We start from the raw sequence: 18392 nt of genomic DNA on the forward strand, positions 1-18392 counted from the left end.
TCCCATATGTGCCTTGACCAGGCAAGCCCAGGGTTTCGAACTGGCGACCTCAGCATTTCCAGGTCGACGCTTTATCCACTGCGCCACCACAGGTCAGGCACCAGACCCGATTTCTAACCCACGTGAAAACCACGGCAGGCAGGAACCATTTGCTCTTATTTTACAGTTGGGGTGAGAGAGGCTACGAGCGGTCAGGCAGCACCACGTGAGTGTGGTGCAATGCCACCTCATGTAGTAAGATTTGACTCCGGTGGGTAGGGGTCGTCCCAAAAGGCTCTTTGCCTTTATAGAAGGCACTGATACTGCCTCCTGGTGACAGAAACACATAATTATTCATAGATCATTTAAAAATAATAACTTACTCTTTAAGTGGAGAGAACTGCCTTCTGATATGTTGAGTCATAAGCAACAGGATGATGAACGTATGACACTAGAAAATGAAATGAGCATCCTTTTCTCTCTGAGACTTATCGTTTGCACTGTCTAATTCAATAGTCACATCTCACACTTGCTCCTCAGTGCTTTGCATAACATTTTCCATCCTGGTTATAAGTCCGTCATACTCAGCCTTATTCAAAACGGGCAAGCGGTTGAAATTGATGTGGTGTGTTTCACCTTCTCGATGTTTGAGTCTTGAGTCTTTCTCTCCAGTTAAAATGAAGTGTGGCCTCCTTCCTTCGGGAGACTTCATGGGCTATCAACACGTGGGCACAATCTGCAAACACACAGTCGGATGAGGCAGGGGGCGCCCGTTTATAAAGACTTCCAGTGACCGAGTGCTTGTGGCAGGGTAGGTCTTTGCTTCTTCTGAAAGCCCCAGTTCTCCATCTGTACCTTTTCTTGGACATCCTCCCTTCCTACCCCAGCTGATGGTGATGTGTGTGCCTTGAGCAGTAAGAACACATAACATGTGGAGAAGGCTGATTCAAATTTGAACTAGTTCAGCTCTTCCAAATGTTGCCTGCGTGATCTTGGGCCGGACGGGTTATCACTGAACTTTTGCAGAACTCTAGACTTATCTAGAAATTATGGTCGCTATGAGAACTAAAGGTATTGATGTGGTCTGTGTTTATTTCTGGAAACGAATAGATAGTTCTCATGTTGCCCGTTAATCTACAAGTTAATTGATGGCGGAAATTGTGGCAGTTCAGGGTCTTACAGTTATTTTGAATATCTTATTTAATTTAAGTCCTATAATAGCTCATGGAGAGAAAAAAAAATCTTTCCATTTTTTTTTTATTGCCTACAAAACTACCTTCCCTGATTCAGCATCTTCTTCTAACTTCACGTCTATGAACTACTTTTCCTCCAGGATTCAACTTGTATATGTCCTCCCTGACCTCTCCAGACGGAATGAGGCAACTTGTCACATCCTTTTAGAACATGTCAAACTTTCCACTCATTGTCCTCATCCCATTTTTAATGTACGTGTAGCTTGCGAACTTTTAAATTAAAAATGGAATCTTCTTGCTAGAATATGAGCCACCCATAAATATTTGTCTTGTTCCACTGCATTTTGGTGCCTGTTACAGGGCCTTCCACGTGGTGGATGCCCTAAAATATTCCTTTAGAATAAAGAGATGAATTAGGAATCAATTACATTTATAGTAAAGGAAATTAATTGCTATTCAGAGAATGTAGAGACTTGGTTACAGTCACACTTGGAAAATATGAGAAGGGAATAATGATTGAACTTACATATTTTTACTTATATTTTGGTATGTTACCTAAAACCCCTTTGCTTTTCAGTAATAAGTAGAAAAAAATTGTGAGAAAAAAAGTAAAGATAACATATATTAAGCTTTCAGAGAAATGAATGGAGTTTTTAGGGTATTCAGAGTCAGGGAATATCTTCAGTCTTATAACTCTCAAGTTCAATTTCCTCAAAGTCTTTAGACAAGTTTCACAAAAGCAATTATCACATAATCTATTGGCTCTTTTTCCAAGTGACTGTTTGCCAAACACTCCCCGTCAAAGATTTCATTGGCATTAAATATTTATGCCCAAGCTGTTACATAGAAAACTTGAGTATATACTTTGCTTTTTGAGTTAATTTATTTCTAATTTTTTTAATGCAATGCAATTAGCTGAATTGCTCTTAGAATATAATCACTTGGTGTATATTTGAATAAGTTAATCATGGCTTTGTGCAAATGTGACTGGTTTATAGTTATCTGGGAGCCAGAAATGTTCTTTTTGGCTATAAGAGTATGATCAAACTTAGTAGCCACTTTCAATGGAATCACATTCAGCCTGACTTTATGCAAAGCGTCACTCTTAGAAGCTGTGCCTTGTTTCTCTCGTCACGTCCATCGGAAATAAAACTGAGAGGGTTTGAAGGAAGCCCCCTGACCCCTTCTCTAAATGAGCCAGTGTGACCAATACATCAGCCCACAGACTGGGAGCCGGGATGCACTGTGACCTCGGTCACGGTTATGGCGATCACGCGGCCATTGCCTCGCATTGATGACGACTGCATCAGACTAGGTAGCCGGTGAAGGACTTCGTTTCACTCCGCACGTTTTGTGATTTTTTTTTTTCATGGAGCATATACTTAACTGGGTCTGGTAATGACGTCATCTGTCACCCCCAGTTTACTTTGTGGGAAGAGAAGCAAGCTTACAAGAGGGCCAGCGCCCGACGGACGTGCAGACCAGTGCGTTCTGCGGCCCCGGTCAGGGCTCCTGATCCTGCCCGCGCACCCACAGCACTCTGGACACTTGCAAAGCCACCGTGTCCTACCTCAGGGAACTTATATTTAAATAAGTCTGCCCACTCCTTGCTCAAAACGGCATTTGAAATGTTTTTGACGGGATGTGTACAGGCAGACAGTAAATGTGTTTAGAAGCTGGGTGGGCCACAATAAGGAGAGACTGGCTCTAACTGGCTCTCGGCACCAAACAGACGAAGACCCTGCAAACCCACCAGGAGAGCATTCCCAGTCCAGGAAGAGTGGGCGTAGCCCTGCGCACGCGCTGTGTGGGGAGGAGGCGTGGTCATGCCACTTGAACAATTTATTTAATCTTGGTCTATTTTTCTCATCTTTAAATGAAGATAAAAATACAATAGCTTTCCCTGCCAAATAGTTGCAAGTGAAAAAAATATATTAAGTTGTCCGCCCCCCTCCCCCAAGGTTATTGGAGGTTAACTGGAGACCGTATGGTACTTACTACACATGGCCCTTGGTCAGTGATGAAAAGTGGCTTCTCCTTTCCATATTTACCCGGTGCTGTGGGGATGCCAGGTCTCTGTCTGTGCAGCAGTGACCACAACAGCACCTAGTCCTAGGGTCCTCTGAGGATCACACAGGACTGTCCACATGAAAAGTCTTTTGCAAAATGCCCAAACAAATACAAAAAATGTCCTTATGCTTCTAAACATCTAGGCTTCTTCTCCATGAATCAAATTCTCTGGTCTCCCCAGCCCCCTCCTGGGTGCCTCATTTGGGAATATGTCATGGTATATATATATATATATATATATATATATACACACACACACACACACACACACACACACATATATTCACACACACACACATACACATATATATGTATTTTTTTCTCTGAATTCTTCAGAACTTGCCCTGGACTACCCACCTGTAGTCATTCGGATAAGGGACAGCAAGGCTGCCGTTGAAGGTCCGGTGAGATCCGACCCTGGGAGATCCTCACTCCTGCTTATTCCAGCTGTGTTCTTCCATCACTTTCCATTTCCCTTCCCTCCCCTCCCCAGCATCCTGGTGCCTGAAGGCCATGGGCATGCTGTCTTTCCTTCTCTGTTCTGCAAAAGACCAGATCTATATTCTGGAGAAGCTGGTTGACTCGAGGCAATGGCCACTTTAGGTTTTCTTTTTATCATTCTTTCTGAACTCCCCATGACTCTTAGGAGGAAGGGGGTGGAAATCTACCGGCCACAGAGAGAGACTGCACTGCTCTTTAAAGCAGCGTGCACGGGTTTGTGGGTGGGGTATGAACCCCAGGGAAGCAACCCAAGGGCCCGGCCTGGGTGTGCGTGTCCCGACATCCCCTGTGTCTGCCGTGAGGCCCCGGTCCTCGGGGGCGCTGAGTCTGGAGGGACCCGTGGTGGTTTAGAGAAACTCCGCATGGACTATCGGGAGGGAGGGCGGCACATTCAGAAGACACTCTTCACGAGCAGGTACGTGCAGAGTCTGAGCTACAGGCTCGGCGTTAGAATCCCATGACCACGGTCCACTCCCTGAACCCTGCCTCTCTGTGTGATCTAGCCGCAGCTGCGAGCCTGCGGTGTGGAGGGGAACCGGAGCCCGAGGTCCCTGTGGGGCGCGCTGTCCTGCACCGGGGTCCCCCACTGCACGACTGGACCGTTACCCTGAGGAAACCAGCACCAGCCTCTAGACCAGGAGTCGGGAAACTTTTTGGCTGAGAGAGCCAGGAACGCCACATATTTTAAAATGTAATTCCATGAGAGCCATACAACGACCCGTGTACGTTATGCATTATCCAATAAAAATTTGGTGTTGTCCCAGAGGACAGCTGTGATTGGCTCCAGCCACCCACAACCATGAACCTGAGCGGTAGGAAATGAATGAATTGTAATACATGAGAATGTTTTATATTTTTAATGTTATTATTTTTTTCATTAAAGATTTATCTGTGAACCAGATGCAGCCATCAAAAGAGCCACATCTGGCTCGCGAGTCATAGGTTCCCGACCCCTGAGCTAGACTAACCTGAAAGATGCTTCCCTTTGTAAAACTGGCCATGGCTGCCTTCTCCTTGAAATGTGAATTCTTTATACTAATTATTCTGGTTAAGGATTCTCTGTTGTTTGCTTACAACGGGACATAACTTCTGCTTCCTGTCCCTCCATCACTTCCTGTTCGAATGAAGCCCACTTTGCAGGAGGCTAGAGTCCAGGTCATCTGGCATCCCATCGACATCTCCACTAGAACCCTGGCCTCCCTGGGGCCGCAGAGCCTTCGACTCCTCCACCAGCGTCTGCTTGCTCTCGGTACCTCCTGCCAGGGACAGTGTGGGGGGGACAGAGAAGGAAGTCTGCATCCCCGGGGAGCTTGTGTTGCAACGGGAGGAGCAAACTGTTTTCGGCTCTCAGGGCACGACTCTGTCTTTGGCTTCGTGCCTCTGCACAGTCCTCTTGGCTCTCTGGACAGGCCCCTCCCTTGCCCAGGCTCTTCCCGGTCTGGTGGCTTTAGGCACTGTCCCCCCCAACCCCGTCCCCCGTGCGGCCATCCCTAACACTCGTTACCGGAGCCTCCGCACGGACACCTCCCCCATTCCGTGGGAGCACCGGGCACAGCCGTTGTCACGGGTGTTTTAGGGGCTTGCCTTTCTGTTCTGTTGATGGCCCCCTGTGCTGCGCAAAACCTTACTTGGATGTCGTCCCACGTGTTTATTTATTTTTCCTTTAGTTTCCCTCTACGGAGGAGATGTATCAGAAGAACGATTACTAAGAGTAATGTCAGAGAGTTTGCTGCCATGTTTTCTTCTAGGAGTTTTATGGTTTCGAGTCTTACATTCAAGTCTTGAATCCAGTTTCCGTTTATCCTTGTGTATGGTGTAAGAAAGTGGTCTAGTTTTATTTGTTGGATTTTTTTGTTTTTTGCGTGTATCTGTTCAGTTTTTCCAGCACCTTCAGTGAGTAGATTTTCTTTACCCCCTTGTATGTTCTCGTCTCCTTTGTCAGAGATTAATTGACCATAGAGGCGTGAGTTGATTTCTGGGCTCTCTACTCTGATCTATTGGTCTCGGGACCACGCTGTTTTGATTACTGTGGCCTTGATGTATTGTTTGATCAGGCAGCACGATTCCTCCAACTTTGTTCTTTAAGTGCCAGTGGCCGCTTGCCTCCCGGGCACGCAGCCTTCACCCAGGGACACAAGGGAGAGGCGGACAGACATGCCAGGGTCTTACCCACGTTGGGAAAGCCCTGTCGTTTGCTCCCAGTGCCTCCCAGCACTCCCCAGGGGGACTCTGCCTCAGCTGTTCACAGTGGCTACTGGATAATTAGGCAAGTTTTATTGGCTGAGCTTGTTTCCTTACCTCCGTTTCCCCGTTAACTCCCGGTAATTCTGCGTAAACTCACCAACGAACCGCTGTCTCAGCGCATGCTTCTGGGAGAACGCACCCAGAGATGATAATCTCAATTCTTTTTTAAATTTCTGTATATTTCACCTACTGCAGGTTAATTAAGTTTCTCCATGTTTCCTCTGAAGCGCCTTCCAATCTGACTGCTTCTGTCCCTGAAGCGCCCCGACCCCTTGAATTGTGCCTGTGAAGTCCCCACCCGGTACTTAACACCTATGACTAGCACATGTGGGCAGATGTTGTCTGAGGCAATACGTGCTTATTTCTCTGCTCTGCAGACTTTGAAAACCAGGCCCTTTTCTTGAACAGCCTCGGGGCACCTGTACAATAAGGATTCTGTTAATTAAAATGCAGCCAGCGCGTTAATAAAACATCAGACCTATCCTGTGGGAGACACAGCCGTGTCTCTGCCCCACTTTTTTTAGGTCAGGCTTTTGCCGTTAGTGTGTGTGAGTGTGTGTGTGAGTGTGTGTGTGTGAGTGTGTGTGTGTGAGTGTGTGTGTGAGTGTGTGAGTGTGTGTGAGAGTGTACGTGTGTGTGAGTGTGTGTGTGAGTGTGTGAGTGTGTGTGAGAGTGTACGTGTGTGTGTGTGTGTGTGAGTGTGTGTGTGTGTGAGTGTGTGTGTGAGTGTGTGAGTGTGTGTGTGAGTGTGTGTGAGAGTGTACGTGTGTGTGAGTGAGTGTGTGTGAGTGTGTGTGTGAGTGTGTGTGTGTGTGAGTGTGTGAGAGTGTACGTGTGTGTGAGTGTGTGTGTGTGTGAGTGTGTGAGTGTGTGTGAGTGTGTGTGTGAGTGTGTGTGTGCATGTGAGTGTGTGTGAGTGTGTGTGTGTAAGTGTGTGTGTGAGTGTGTGAGTGTGTGTGATTGTGTGTGTGAGTGTGTGTGTGCGTGTGAGTGTGTGTGAGTGTGTGTCCCCTCCCCTTTTCTTTCTTTAGGCAGGCCTGCAATACTCGCTGACATGTCTGTCTGGGCTGACGACCAAGGGTACCCGATCCCTACACCACCAGCTCCAGGCCAGGCAGGGGTGAGGATGAAGCGTGCTTTCGGGGCACTGGTGGACTCTAGGCGATGGGAAGAGAGAGAGCCCCAGGACGTCGGGGGCTCTGGTAAGATGTCTCTTCCACGTGCTGTTACTGCTCCCTTCAACCTACAGCCCCAGCCTCAGCATACAAAAGCAGCACCCTCACGGTCCCGGGGCGGGAGGCACGCGATGTCATATTACACGCTGCTTTGACTAACTAGGGATGATCACGCCACCAACCCATTTGGCCAGATATGTCCGATTCCATCAGAGAGTCCGGGGAGGGGATGTCTGGATATTATGTGTGCTCTGTGCTGTCCGCCAGGGAGCTGTGGAAGTTGCTCCGTGACTGTCTTACAGTGAGCAGAACCAAATCCTCACTTTAACAGTTATGCAAAGGACAGGCCATTTCCCAAACACTCCAGGAGCTGCCGTGTTTCCGCCCTGGGGGACAGAGGGTTTAACCTGCGTGGAACAATGGTGTATTCTCACTGCCGAAGTACAACAATGGCTGCTCATGAAGTGATTTCTTCTCACAACCATTTCCTGAGTGATGTTTGCTTCCTGTGTTCTTCCTATGAAAACTCGCCATCCCAGGCCAGCGTTCACTTCCCCGTCAGCCCCACTCCGCAGGGAAGTGGACGGGTCTTCTCAGGGTTCTTCTGCACCTGTCTGGTGGGAAAATAATATCGCCGTCGGAAAAACACTCTCTACCTGGGACACCCGACAGTGTAGCCGCTGGCCCTGTTACACAACATTCAAAAATTGTACATCAAGGCACATTTAAATGAATCATGTCAGCCACATTCTGCCACGCGGAGCCACATGCGGTCAGTGGCTGTTCACCGCCTTGAACAGCACTGGTTTCCCACCGCTAAAGTTGGACAACCCTGCTCTTTACTGGTGACACTTGAATGTTTTGTTTGTGTCTTTTCTTTGTTGTCCAGATTTTATTCTGCTATTTTTTTAGGGTCGTCAGCATTCTATACAGGGGTGGGGAAAAAAAATCATACACCTTTGATCATAACATGAAACTTGGTCCTAGTTGGTGTGATTTAACACAAGTGTATCCTAATACACCCTGGCTAGACAGGTCATAACCTTTCCTTCTCCCTCCCCCTCCAGCCTAAGAAAGGCCAGTTGGGGAAAGCATGGGGGAATTTGTTTGTTTCTATGGCACTGTCTTCCTGCCTCCGGTCACTGACGCCCCCCGGTGCTCTTTGATGCCTTTGCAAACCCATGGGCTGGAGACGCTGCCTGTGCTGTGTCTGCCCTCGCAGAAGGTATTTGCCACATGATTTTGGCACATAATTAAATCGGACTCCCAATTCTGTCTTGCTCCGTACACCGGGGTGAGGTGCTTTACCTGTTAAAATCTCAAACTTCAGTTCAACTCCTGAACTAGAGCAGGAGCTCAGGATGACCGTTATTATTTTAATTTTAAAGCAAGCACAACCTGCACTAATTTCTTTTCAGCTTTGCTCTGTACCTTTTTTTTTTAATGTTTATTTTTTTATTGATTTTAGAGAAAGGAGGGAGGGAGAGAGAGAGAGAGAGAGAGAGAGAGGAACACCAGTCTGCTCCCATATGTGTCCTAACCAGGAATCACACTGGCCACCTCTGTGCTTCGGGACGACGCTCTACGTCTGACCTCCTGAGCTACCTGGCCGGGGCTGTACCTTTTGATGTCTGTGCCCAGATATTCCAGGGGACAGAGCCAGCCTGAATCCTGCTTGGTCCCCTGAGGTTTACCCCGTGTTCCTCCCAACAGAACCCTGGACGCACACTCCATCACTTCCTGTCCACTTCCGGGGGTTTCATAAGCCGTTCATTTGATTTCCATAGAAAACGGAACAGTAGGATTCCATCTGCAGACGAGAGGTTTGCTTTCCACAGAAGTATTTCTGTAGAAAAGGGCGGTATTAGATGATAAATCTGCCACATAAAAGTGATTTTCTGTTCCTGTCTTAACCTGGATGCATCCGAACAAGAAATATTTTGTTTCTTCTATTCTCTAACTATCCTGTTTGTAGGTTTAATGAATATATTTAATGGCAGGGCCAGGGAAGGGCTGACAAGCGGGGGACACAGCAGGCTGGATAAAGACGTGGGTAAATCCAGACACCAAGATTTCCACAAGGGAAGCAGGGCACAGCCAAGCTCCACTCAGGTTCTCCCATTACCAGTAAGATGAGCCGTTTGCCTCCACCAGCGGCTTCAGCCTCACACACTGTGACCGCCCTGCAAGGGGCGGCCGGGACCGGCACCATCCCCACTCACAGGGGTGACGGGGTACGGGGTATATAAAAGGCACACCGAGGAGACGAGAACCTGGAAACTCCGCCTCATGAAAGCCTTTCCCCATTTCACATCCGCTCCAGACACCTCCGTTCTCCGGGGTCCCGAGCCCGTGATCTGCAGAGCTGGGAACGAGTCTGTTCTAGAAAAATGCTGTGAACCATTTCCAGACCACGATCTCTGTCTCTGATTTAGAACATGCTTTTCTTGCGTCTTGTGGGTCATCTCTGTGTAGTCTGTGACGTTCAGTTTGATATCAGGATACCTTTGCTGTCCTCCTGCCATGCCCAGTACCAAGATCTCAGATGACTAAATAAATAAATAGTCCACAGATACACCCCCCCCCCCGTTTACGCAGACACCATCTTCAATACACCCATGGACCCTTTCCCCAACGATAATTTAGAATATTTCACGATGGAACACAGACTTCTTCTTCTACCTCTTCCTCTTCCTCTTCCTCTCCTCCTCCTCCTCCTCCTCCTCCTTTCTCTTCCTCCTCCTCCTCCTCCTCTTTCTCTTCCTCCTCCTCCTCCTTTTTGTTCTTCCTCCTCCTCCACCTCCACGTCCTCCTCCTCCTCTTCCTCCATCTCCTCCTCCTCCTCTTTTTCTTCCTCTTTCTCCTCCTCCTTCTTCTTCTTCCTCCACCTCCACCTCCACCTCCATCTCCTCCTCCTGCTGCTCCTCCTCCTCCTCCTCTTTCTCTTCCTCGTCCTCCTCTTTCTCTTCCTCCCCCTCCTCCTCTTTCTCTTCCTCCCCCTCCTCCTCTTTCTCTTCCTCCTCTTCCTCCTCTTTCTCTTCCTCCTCTTCCTCCTCCTCTTTCTCTTCCTCCCCCTCCTCCTCTTTCTCTTCCTCCTCTTCCTCCTCCTCTTTCTCTTCCTCCTCCTCCTCTTTCTCTTCCTTCTCCTCCTCCTCTTTCTCTTCTTCCTCCTCCTCCTCCTCCTCCTCTTTCTCCTCCTCCTCCTCCTCCTCCTCCTCCTCTTTCTCTTCCTCCTCCTTATTCTTCTTTCAACAACCAGCTTTTAAAGCCACCGCGGATCCCTCCCTGTCGTCCCTCTCCCCCGTGCCACCTCACAAGCTGGTCGGACCCCTTGCTTTCTCCTGAGGAGGTCTCATGTTCTTCTCTCTTCACCGGGCTTTTGCTTTTGCGGTTGCTGTTCCCTCCGTCTGGAACCACGTCTCGTCCCGTGGCACCGTCACCTGCTCAGGTACCGAGACGCAGCGCCTTCCTCAGGGAGGCATTTCTCGTTGTGCACCACTCCCGTCCAGCCAGCATGGCCATGTGCTCCTCCCAGATGCTTGAACGATAATTTCAGTCACGTGTGCCTTTAAAATGTGCTAATAACACCTCCTCCGACTCCTGTTCTGCGAGGCAGATGACATTCCTTATTCCACTTCCTTTCTCGTATATTCTTCATTCATGAACTCAAAATAAATCTTTGTTGAATCGGGTGCAATTAAATTAAATTTTCTCCTCTAGTTTACCTAATAAGAACGTGTCCATGCGAGGTTAGTGACCCAGCGCTTCGACCAAGTCAGGGAAACGTCCTTCATTCCAAGGTGACCGGCAGTCTTTAAACTAGCTTCTTCCTTCCACGGGTTAGCAAAGTTACTATTTATGCACTTGCTTAACAAGAACTATACGTCTTAGCTACATGCCCCCCAACTTCCCTAGTGGGAGTGGACTTCTTCTATTGTGAAGAAAACTGAAGGGACATAGAGCACGCCAGCTGCCCACACTTCACCTTTGAAGGCGTTTGAAATGGGAATCTCACTATTACGACCAGCAGACTAAGCGTGGCTTTGCTCATCACAACAGCCTGTTAGTGATAGTCACCTTTCCCCCCATGGTAATTCCTAAAGGCACAGAAGAGGGTGTGCTGTGGGAAACCCTAGCGTAAGGAAAACTAACGGCATGTCAGGGGCAGCAGTGTACAAAGGACAGAGCCACAGATGCGGTAACAGGCCGAACGGGGTTTGATTCTCAGCTCTGCCGCTTATGAGAGCTTCACCCTGAGTCAGCTAGTGAGGTCTTCCATCTCTCTCAAAGCCCAGGAATCAGACCCTATAACCTTCCATGGTCATGATTGCATTAGTCTATACTGCCAAGCGGCAGTAACAAATAAATCCGACATTTCAGATGCTTCAAGAATCTGAAGTTAATACAGTTCTCCTTTCACAGTTCAGGGAAGGATTCAGCCCCTGTCCACTCACAGATCACAGCCTGCAACTGCTCTGCCATCCTCACCAAGGGTGGCTCCGGTCACCCCGGGCATTGACATGGCAGTCAGCTGGAGTCGGAAAATTCCTCCAGGAATTTCCTAGAAGAGCACCATGACAGTTTTGTTGTTGTTGTTGTTTTTCTTATTGTCATGAGCCAGGGTTGAAAATGGCACAAACTGTGTCATTCACATATCACCGGAGAGGGCCGAGTCATGTGACCACCCCTAGCTGCAAAGGAAGCTGGAAAATGCACAGACAGCTATGTGCCCAAGAAAAACAGAAATGGGGGATTAGTAACCGCCGGTGATTTCTGCCACAGCCTCCCGCTATCCCACTGAAGTTGTGAAGACACTCAGGACATAGACCCTGAACTCCAGCAGCTGATGAGATGTAGGGAAACGTCACTTAATGTGCACTGTGTGCAATGATAAAACAATAGATGACACAATTACTTATTTGTCATGTTCCTGGTACTGTGTGCAGCACTCACATAGAGTATTTCCTTTAAAACACGTACAAGAGGTGGAGATGTCCAGCAAAATTTATACAGAAACTTGGAACTTTGAGACTTAGATGTAATCTCGTTCTCTCTCTTTCTATCTCCCTCCCTCTCTCTTTCTTTCTCTGTATATATATATTTTTTCAAATCACTGGACCATTTTATTTCTCAATTTTCTTATCTGGGAATCATTACACTCCTTGTTACATAACACTGTTTTAGGATTAAAAGAGAATGTGTATGTGGACATTAAACACTGTGAGATTACTTGGCAAAGGAAGACAGCTAGTAATTAAATTGTTGTGATCTTCATTCCTACTATAAAACCATCTTTAAAAGATAGCTACTTTAACAAGAACAGCATTTAAAAGTTCTCCTTGGGCCCTGACCATTGGCTCAGTAGTACAACATCAGCCCAGCGGTGGATGTCCCGGGTTCAGTTCCTGGTAAGGTCACACAGGAGAAGCACCCATCTGCTTCTTTACCCCTTCCTCCCTCTCTCTCTCTCTCTCTTTCTCTCTCTCTCTCTTCCCCTCTTGCAGACATGGCTCTATTAGAGTGAGTTGGCTCTGGGCACTAAGGATGGCTCCATGGCTTCCGCCTGAGGTGCTAAGAAGAGCTTGGTTGCTGAGTAATGGGGCAGTGCCCTAGATGGGCAAAACATCGCCCCCTATAGGGCTTGCTAGGTGGATCCTGGTTAGGGCTCATGCAGGAGTCTGTCTCTGCCTCCCTGCTTCTCACTGAATAAAAAATATATATAAAAGTTCTCCTTGTAGTCATAGATGCCCATGTGTGTATTTTAGTTAAAAAAAAGTGACATAATTCATGTGTGTCACTTCCATGCAAGTGACTCTAGAAAGCAAGTGCAGCCTTCCCTTCCTCACCCCCACCCGCCTACTGGATGGAGGCTTCAAGGCCCCAGTGATGCCGGAGTCCCAGGATGAAAAGACTAGGGTCCTCAAGTCCCCATGGAGAGGAAAACAACCTACTAACCAGAAAAACAGTAACTGAGAATTACGTACAGACATTTAAAAAAATAAAATAAAATAAACTTCCATTACACAAAGCTACTGACACTCTGTGGTTTATTTGCTGGGACAGTGTTACTGAAATAAACATGGTGCTTCTTTAAAGTTACAATCCAAGGAGAACAATGCATCAACTATTAATACGTCTGTGTTCATTTTGCTGCATTATAGCTTGTATGTCAGGGGTCCTGACACACAATAATACTCTTGAAGTCTTCCTTTAAGGATATTGATCATTCCTGTTCCCGCCTTCCCAATTGTCAGTGCTCCCTCCACACAGCTCCACCCTGAACCCGGGACAAGCATTTGTTTTTTTTCTTTCTTTTTTTTTTTTTTTTTTTTCTGTATTTTTCTGAAGCCGGAAACGGGGAGAGACAGTCAGACAGACTCCTGCATGCGCCCGACCGGGATCCACCCGGCACGCCCACCAGGGGGCAACGCTCTGCCCACCAGGGGGCGATGCTCTGTCCCTCTGGGGCGTCGCTCTGTTGCGACCAGAGACACTCTAGCACCTGGGGCAGAGGAGCCATCCCCAGCGCCCGGGCCATCTTTGCTCCAATGGAGCCTCGGCTGCGGGAGGGGAAGAGAGAGACAGAGGAAGGAGAGGGGGAGGGGTGGAGAAGCAGATGGGCACTTCTCCTGTGTGCCCTGGTGGGGAATCGAAACCCGGACTCCTGCACGCCAGGCCGACGCTCTACCACTGAGCCAACCGGCCAGGGCCCAAGCATTTGTTTTGTTTTGAGAAATCTCACCCACCTACCTCTGCTGTTTGTGTCCCGTCAGGAATTCAAAGCTTTATGACATAAGTTTGACTTTTGCTTTTCATTCCTTCAAAAAAAACAAAAAACCCAAAAAACAAAACACCTTTGCACCAGACAGTGCCCTGGCAAGAGACAATTAAGAGCAAAGAAACAATGCTGGTTTTTCTTCTTGCAGACGGTGCATCTCATTGACAGAGAAGGAGATGAACAATTGAATCACACACCAAATAATTTAAACACGGAACCCACAGCAGACACTGTCACGTCCCGCACATCTTTCCTTTCCTGCCGCCATAAATCACGCCGGCCCTTCAGCAACTCAGCCCTTTTCAGAGCGTGTTCCAAAGATAGCCATAAAATTATCCAGATCAGGCGTGTTAAATAGCACCAGCTGAAGGAAAGCCCATTGCCACTCATGACTTCCTACAAATTAAGAAGTAATTGTACTTCAGTATGTACTTGGCTGACATCATTTGTCAAGGGACGTTGGAAAGTATCTATTTTGCTCCGTTACTTATTTGTAATAGAAGTTTTTAACCATGGAATGAATCCTAAATAATAGCAATGAGTCATCCGATACGCTTCTGCGATGTGTTGTTTCTGCTCGACGAATGGGAGACTTGGTGCCAGCATCTCTCCAAGCCCCTGACCCCGTCCGTGCTGCACGTGGGGGAGAACGTGGAAGGTCCTCCTTCATTCCCTCCCACTTGCTGCGACTCTGGTTCACCAAGGGCTGCGCCTCTAGCCCGAAGGTCCAATGTTTCTCAGGACGCTGCCTCATTTTAAGCAAATTTTTTTGATGGGTTAGCCTTGACAATAGTCTCAACTATGGACAGACAGACACCCAGGCTTCCATCTGTACTGTCGGGACCAACAGGCGTCCTTCCCCACCAGGAACCACCTGTCCACCCCACTCTCCAAAACGCCAGTGTTCCTCTGACACCCCCCCCCCGTCAGCTCCATCCTCAGCCCCCACGGCCAGTGGCAAATGCAGCACTTTCTCATCTGCCAAGGCACTTTGAAAGCCCCACGCGTGTCCCTTAGCAGAATTCATCTCATCTTTTTCTAAAGTCTCCAAGTTACCGGTGTGCTTACCTAATGAGCACAAATAGTCTTTGTTTATGCTTCTGCTTCCAGGAAAAACCTAGGAGCCGCACAAAAACGTGAAGATGAGGAAATGCCAATGTGTAACACCGGTCCGTCCCAAAATACACACGTGCACACAAGTCACACACATGTGCATTTATGGTTTGTCAGTGTGTGGGGGGGTGAGCAGGATTGTTGATCCTTTTTGGTTTTTCCCAGCCTATATAATGATATTAATCTAACTCATTGAATTATCGAATGTTTTAAGACATAAAATGGAGCTTATATTGATTATGTTTCATAATTACAGTCAAGCAAAAGCAGCTCATCAACACGTCAAGTACTAACCGACGTTGCCTGAGCCACCTCTGCTCTAATCCACCTTGGGCTTCTCCGGTGTTTCCCGTGTCTAATCATCACCCATGGCACCTCCTTGTGTGACCCAGGGGTCCACGCTCTGCTACCCTCCCTCCTCACTCTCGTGTCTGCGTTCTTTCCGGTCCCCCTAATTAGACGTACCTCAACCTCTCTTGCCCTCGGTGACGATGCATCGCTCGCTGAGTCTCCTCAATGATGACGATTTAGTCTCCCTTCTTGACTGTTTCCCATATATTTTCCATAATAAAACCATATAAAATAAACAAACAAACATAAAACCCTAAGCTTTTCTACCCTGCTGGAAAAAAACAACAACAGTGTCTCCCACGGCTTAGGGGGGACAGGCTAAGTGCCCACAGTTTTACAAGAGCCTGCGTGGTCTGACTCCTGCTTACATCTCTGCTGCATCTTCTGGCCCCGCTGTAACTGTCTCCACTCGCACCAACCTGGACCCCGACCACAGGCTAAGCCCTTTCCCCATTCAAACACTGGTCCGAAACCCGGTTTCCTCAAGGAAGGATTCTCTGTTAGATGCCCGCAGAATAGTGTGTAGAGATCCCTTACAGTGGTTTAGCTCTTTGTAATGGTTGCCTGTATGTGGGTCATTATTTTGTTTCATATGTATCTTTCCTACTGCTTTCCAAGATATCATAGACCCAGGATACTGGGTTTCCAGGTGCACAGTAGGCACTCAATGTACTATGTTATGTGGGTTCATGTATTTTGGTTGTGGAAATGTGTGTGTGTGTGTGTGTGTGTGTGTGTGAGAGAGAGAGAGAGAGAGAGAGAGTCATTTTTAGAGCAGGATGCATGAAATTGTTAATGATACTTTCCAGTTAGCTATCCATATTTTTTCCTAAACTGTGTAATAAGAAAGTTTAAGTAACTGAAACCAATTCTTTTCAAAGAACCAGTTTTTGGAATCCATTTTCTGACCCTCCCTCTCTGCCTCTTCTCATTTGTAAGAGACTCAAACCCCTCCCCTTCTCCCACTCCTGCAGAGCCTCATCCGCTGAAGGCATAAATCTGCAGCTAATGACTCTCAAGGGAGAGCCCTGGATTGTAAACTAATTAACTAGTTACATGTTAGTTGCATTGACTAATTGCTTAAAATCAATTATCCAATTGAAAAAAAAATCAATGATTTCTTTGAAAGAGTCATAAGGGGATATGGTAGCAAGCTCTTTTTTCCCCCCTGCATAAATTGCTAGCTGTTTTTAAGAGAGTTATGCATTTAAAAATCAAGTGATTTAGGGATAGAGTAAATAGGGAATTTAATCCTTTTAACCCAGAATAATATTGATGATATTTATATAAGCACACTTTAAATAAAAGCACACTTTTTCTTTCAACATATTTTATCCTTTTGACCTGGGGCAGGGGTGGGGGTTGGTGTACACAGATGTGTTGTAGAATTGGGCACTGAAACCTGTATAATTATGTTCACCAGTATCACACCAATAAATTCATTAAATAAAAAAATTGCTTTAGAAAAACAAAATAGACTTTTTTTTTTCTTTATATTTCTCAAATTATCCGAGGAGCTTAGGATCACAGCATAAACACTAGGTACAGCGAGATCAGTGACCTGTGTCTTTTGACTGCTCGACCAGCCTCTTTTCCGTACCTCTCATTGTATCATCAAGGGACCATTCTGCCCTGGAAATCTGAATAACCTACTCTATGTTATGCTGGGGACGCCTGGCAGGGAGACATGCGCTGTCCCAACAAAACAACTGGTGTTTACTAACCACATCCTAACATGAGGGCCTTCCTGAGGATTCACACAACCATCATGGGTACTGTTCCTCCTGTACTGTAGAGGGCGCTAGACCTCAGACAGCTTCAACGGTTTCACCAAATTTACACAGACAATAAATGGAAAAATCAGGAATCCACACTATGGTCTACACTTGCAGCAACATCATTGAGGATACATGGACTCTCAGCGTGCAAGTTAGACGGGGTTAGCAGATCCCACATCCAGGATGGTTAGTTGTCAAAGCACAGGTCTCAGTCCAGCAAACGCACTGGACTAAGCTCCTGCCCAGCCTCCTCTGTGACACCGGTCACTCGGTGAAGCAGAGCTAGGCACGCGAGCACCTTGAAGATGGGCGTGGCCTCAGAGGGATCTCAGAAGCTGGGAGGAAGGGCGGCAGGTCTTTACCCTCAGAGAGGGTTATTCATGCAGACTAGACATAAGTATGTCAAAAACTCCGTGAGATCGAAAAGGAATGGCGACTCATACAGCCCGGATGGACAGGAAAGCTCTGAGAAAGACAAGAGCGTGGCCTGGGGTCATGAATAAAACCTACCTTCTTGCCCTAAGGCAGGAGGAGTAATTTCTCATTCTCGCTGCACAAATGATTATCTGGATGGTTTGTCCATGATGACCAGCCAGACATTACATCCACTAATTTGGCTTGGTCACACTTTAGTCTGGCTTCTCTGCTTCCCCAGTTCCCCCAAACTTTGACCCACTGTTGAGCTTAAGCAAAAATGGAACATTAGCCTTGGCATTGGAACATGGACCAGCTGCCCCTTAACAGCCCTCCAAAGAACTGGCTGGTGACAAAGAAATATATATCCTGCTCGACGGTCTGATCATGCCATCTCCCTGTTCATCAAATTCCACTTCAGCTGCTTTTATTTTTATGTTTCCCTCGCCTCGTTTAATCCTCTCTACAGAAGAAAAGTCTTTGCTGCTTGAAGTTTGTGATGCTTCTATCTTATGGTTGGAGTAGTCTCACTGTGGCAATAGGTCCCCTTTTCTGATTGCAATAGTTTTTTTGTTTGCTTGTTTGTTTTTTCAGATAAAGTCTATCCTTACCTAAATTCAGATTCATTTTTATTTGACATTGGCCACCATGGACTATTGTTCCCTGTCTGTGGCAGGCTTGGTACTCAGCCACCACGAGCTATTGTTCCCTGTCCGTGGCAGGCTTGGTACTCAGCCACCACGGAGTACTGTTCCCTGTCCGTGGCAGGCTTGGTACTCAGCCACCACGAGCTATT

Source organism: Saccopteryx bilineata, chromosome 3 (assembly GCF_036850765.1).
Source record: "Saccopteryx bilineata isolate mSacBil1 chromosome 3, mSacBil1_pri_phased_curated, whole genome shotgun sequence".
In the NCBI taxonomy this organism is placed as follows: Eukaryota; Metazoa; Chordata; class Mammalia; order Chiroptera; family Emballonuridae; genus Saccopteryx; species Saccopteryx bilineata.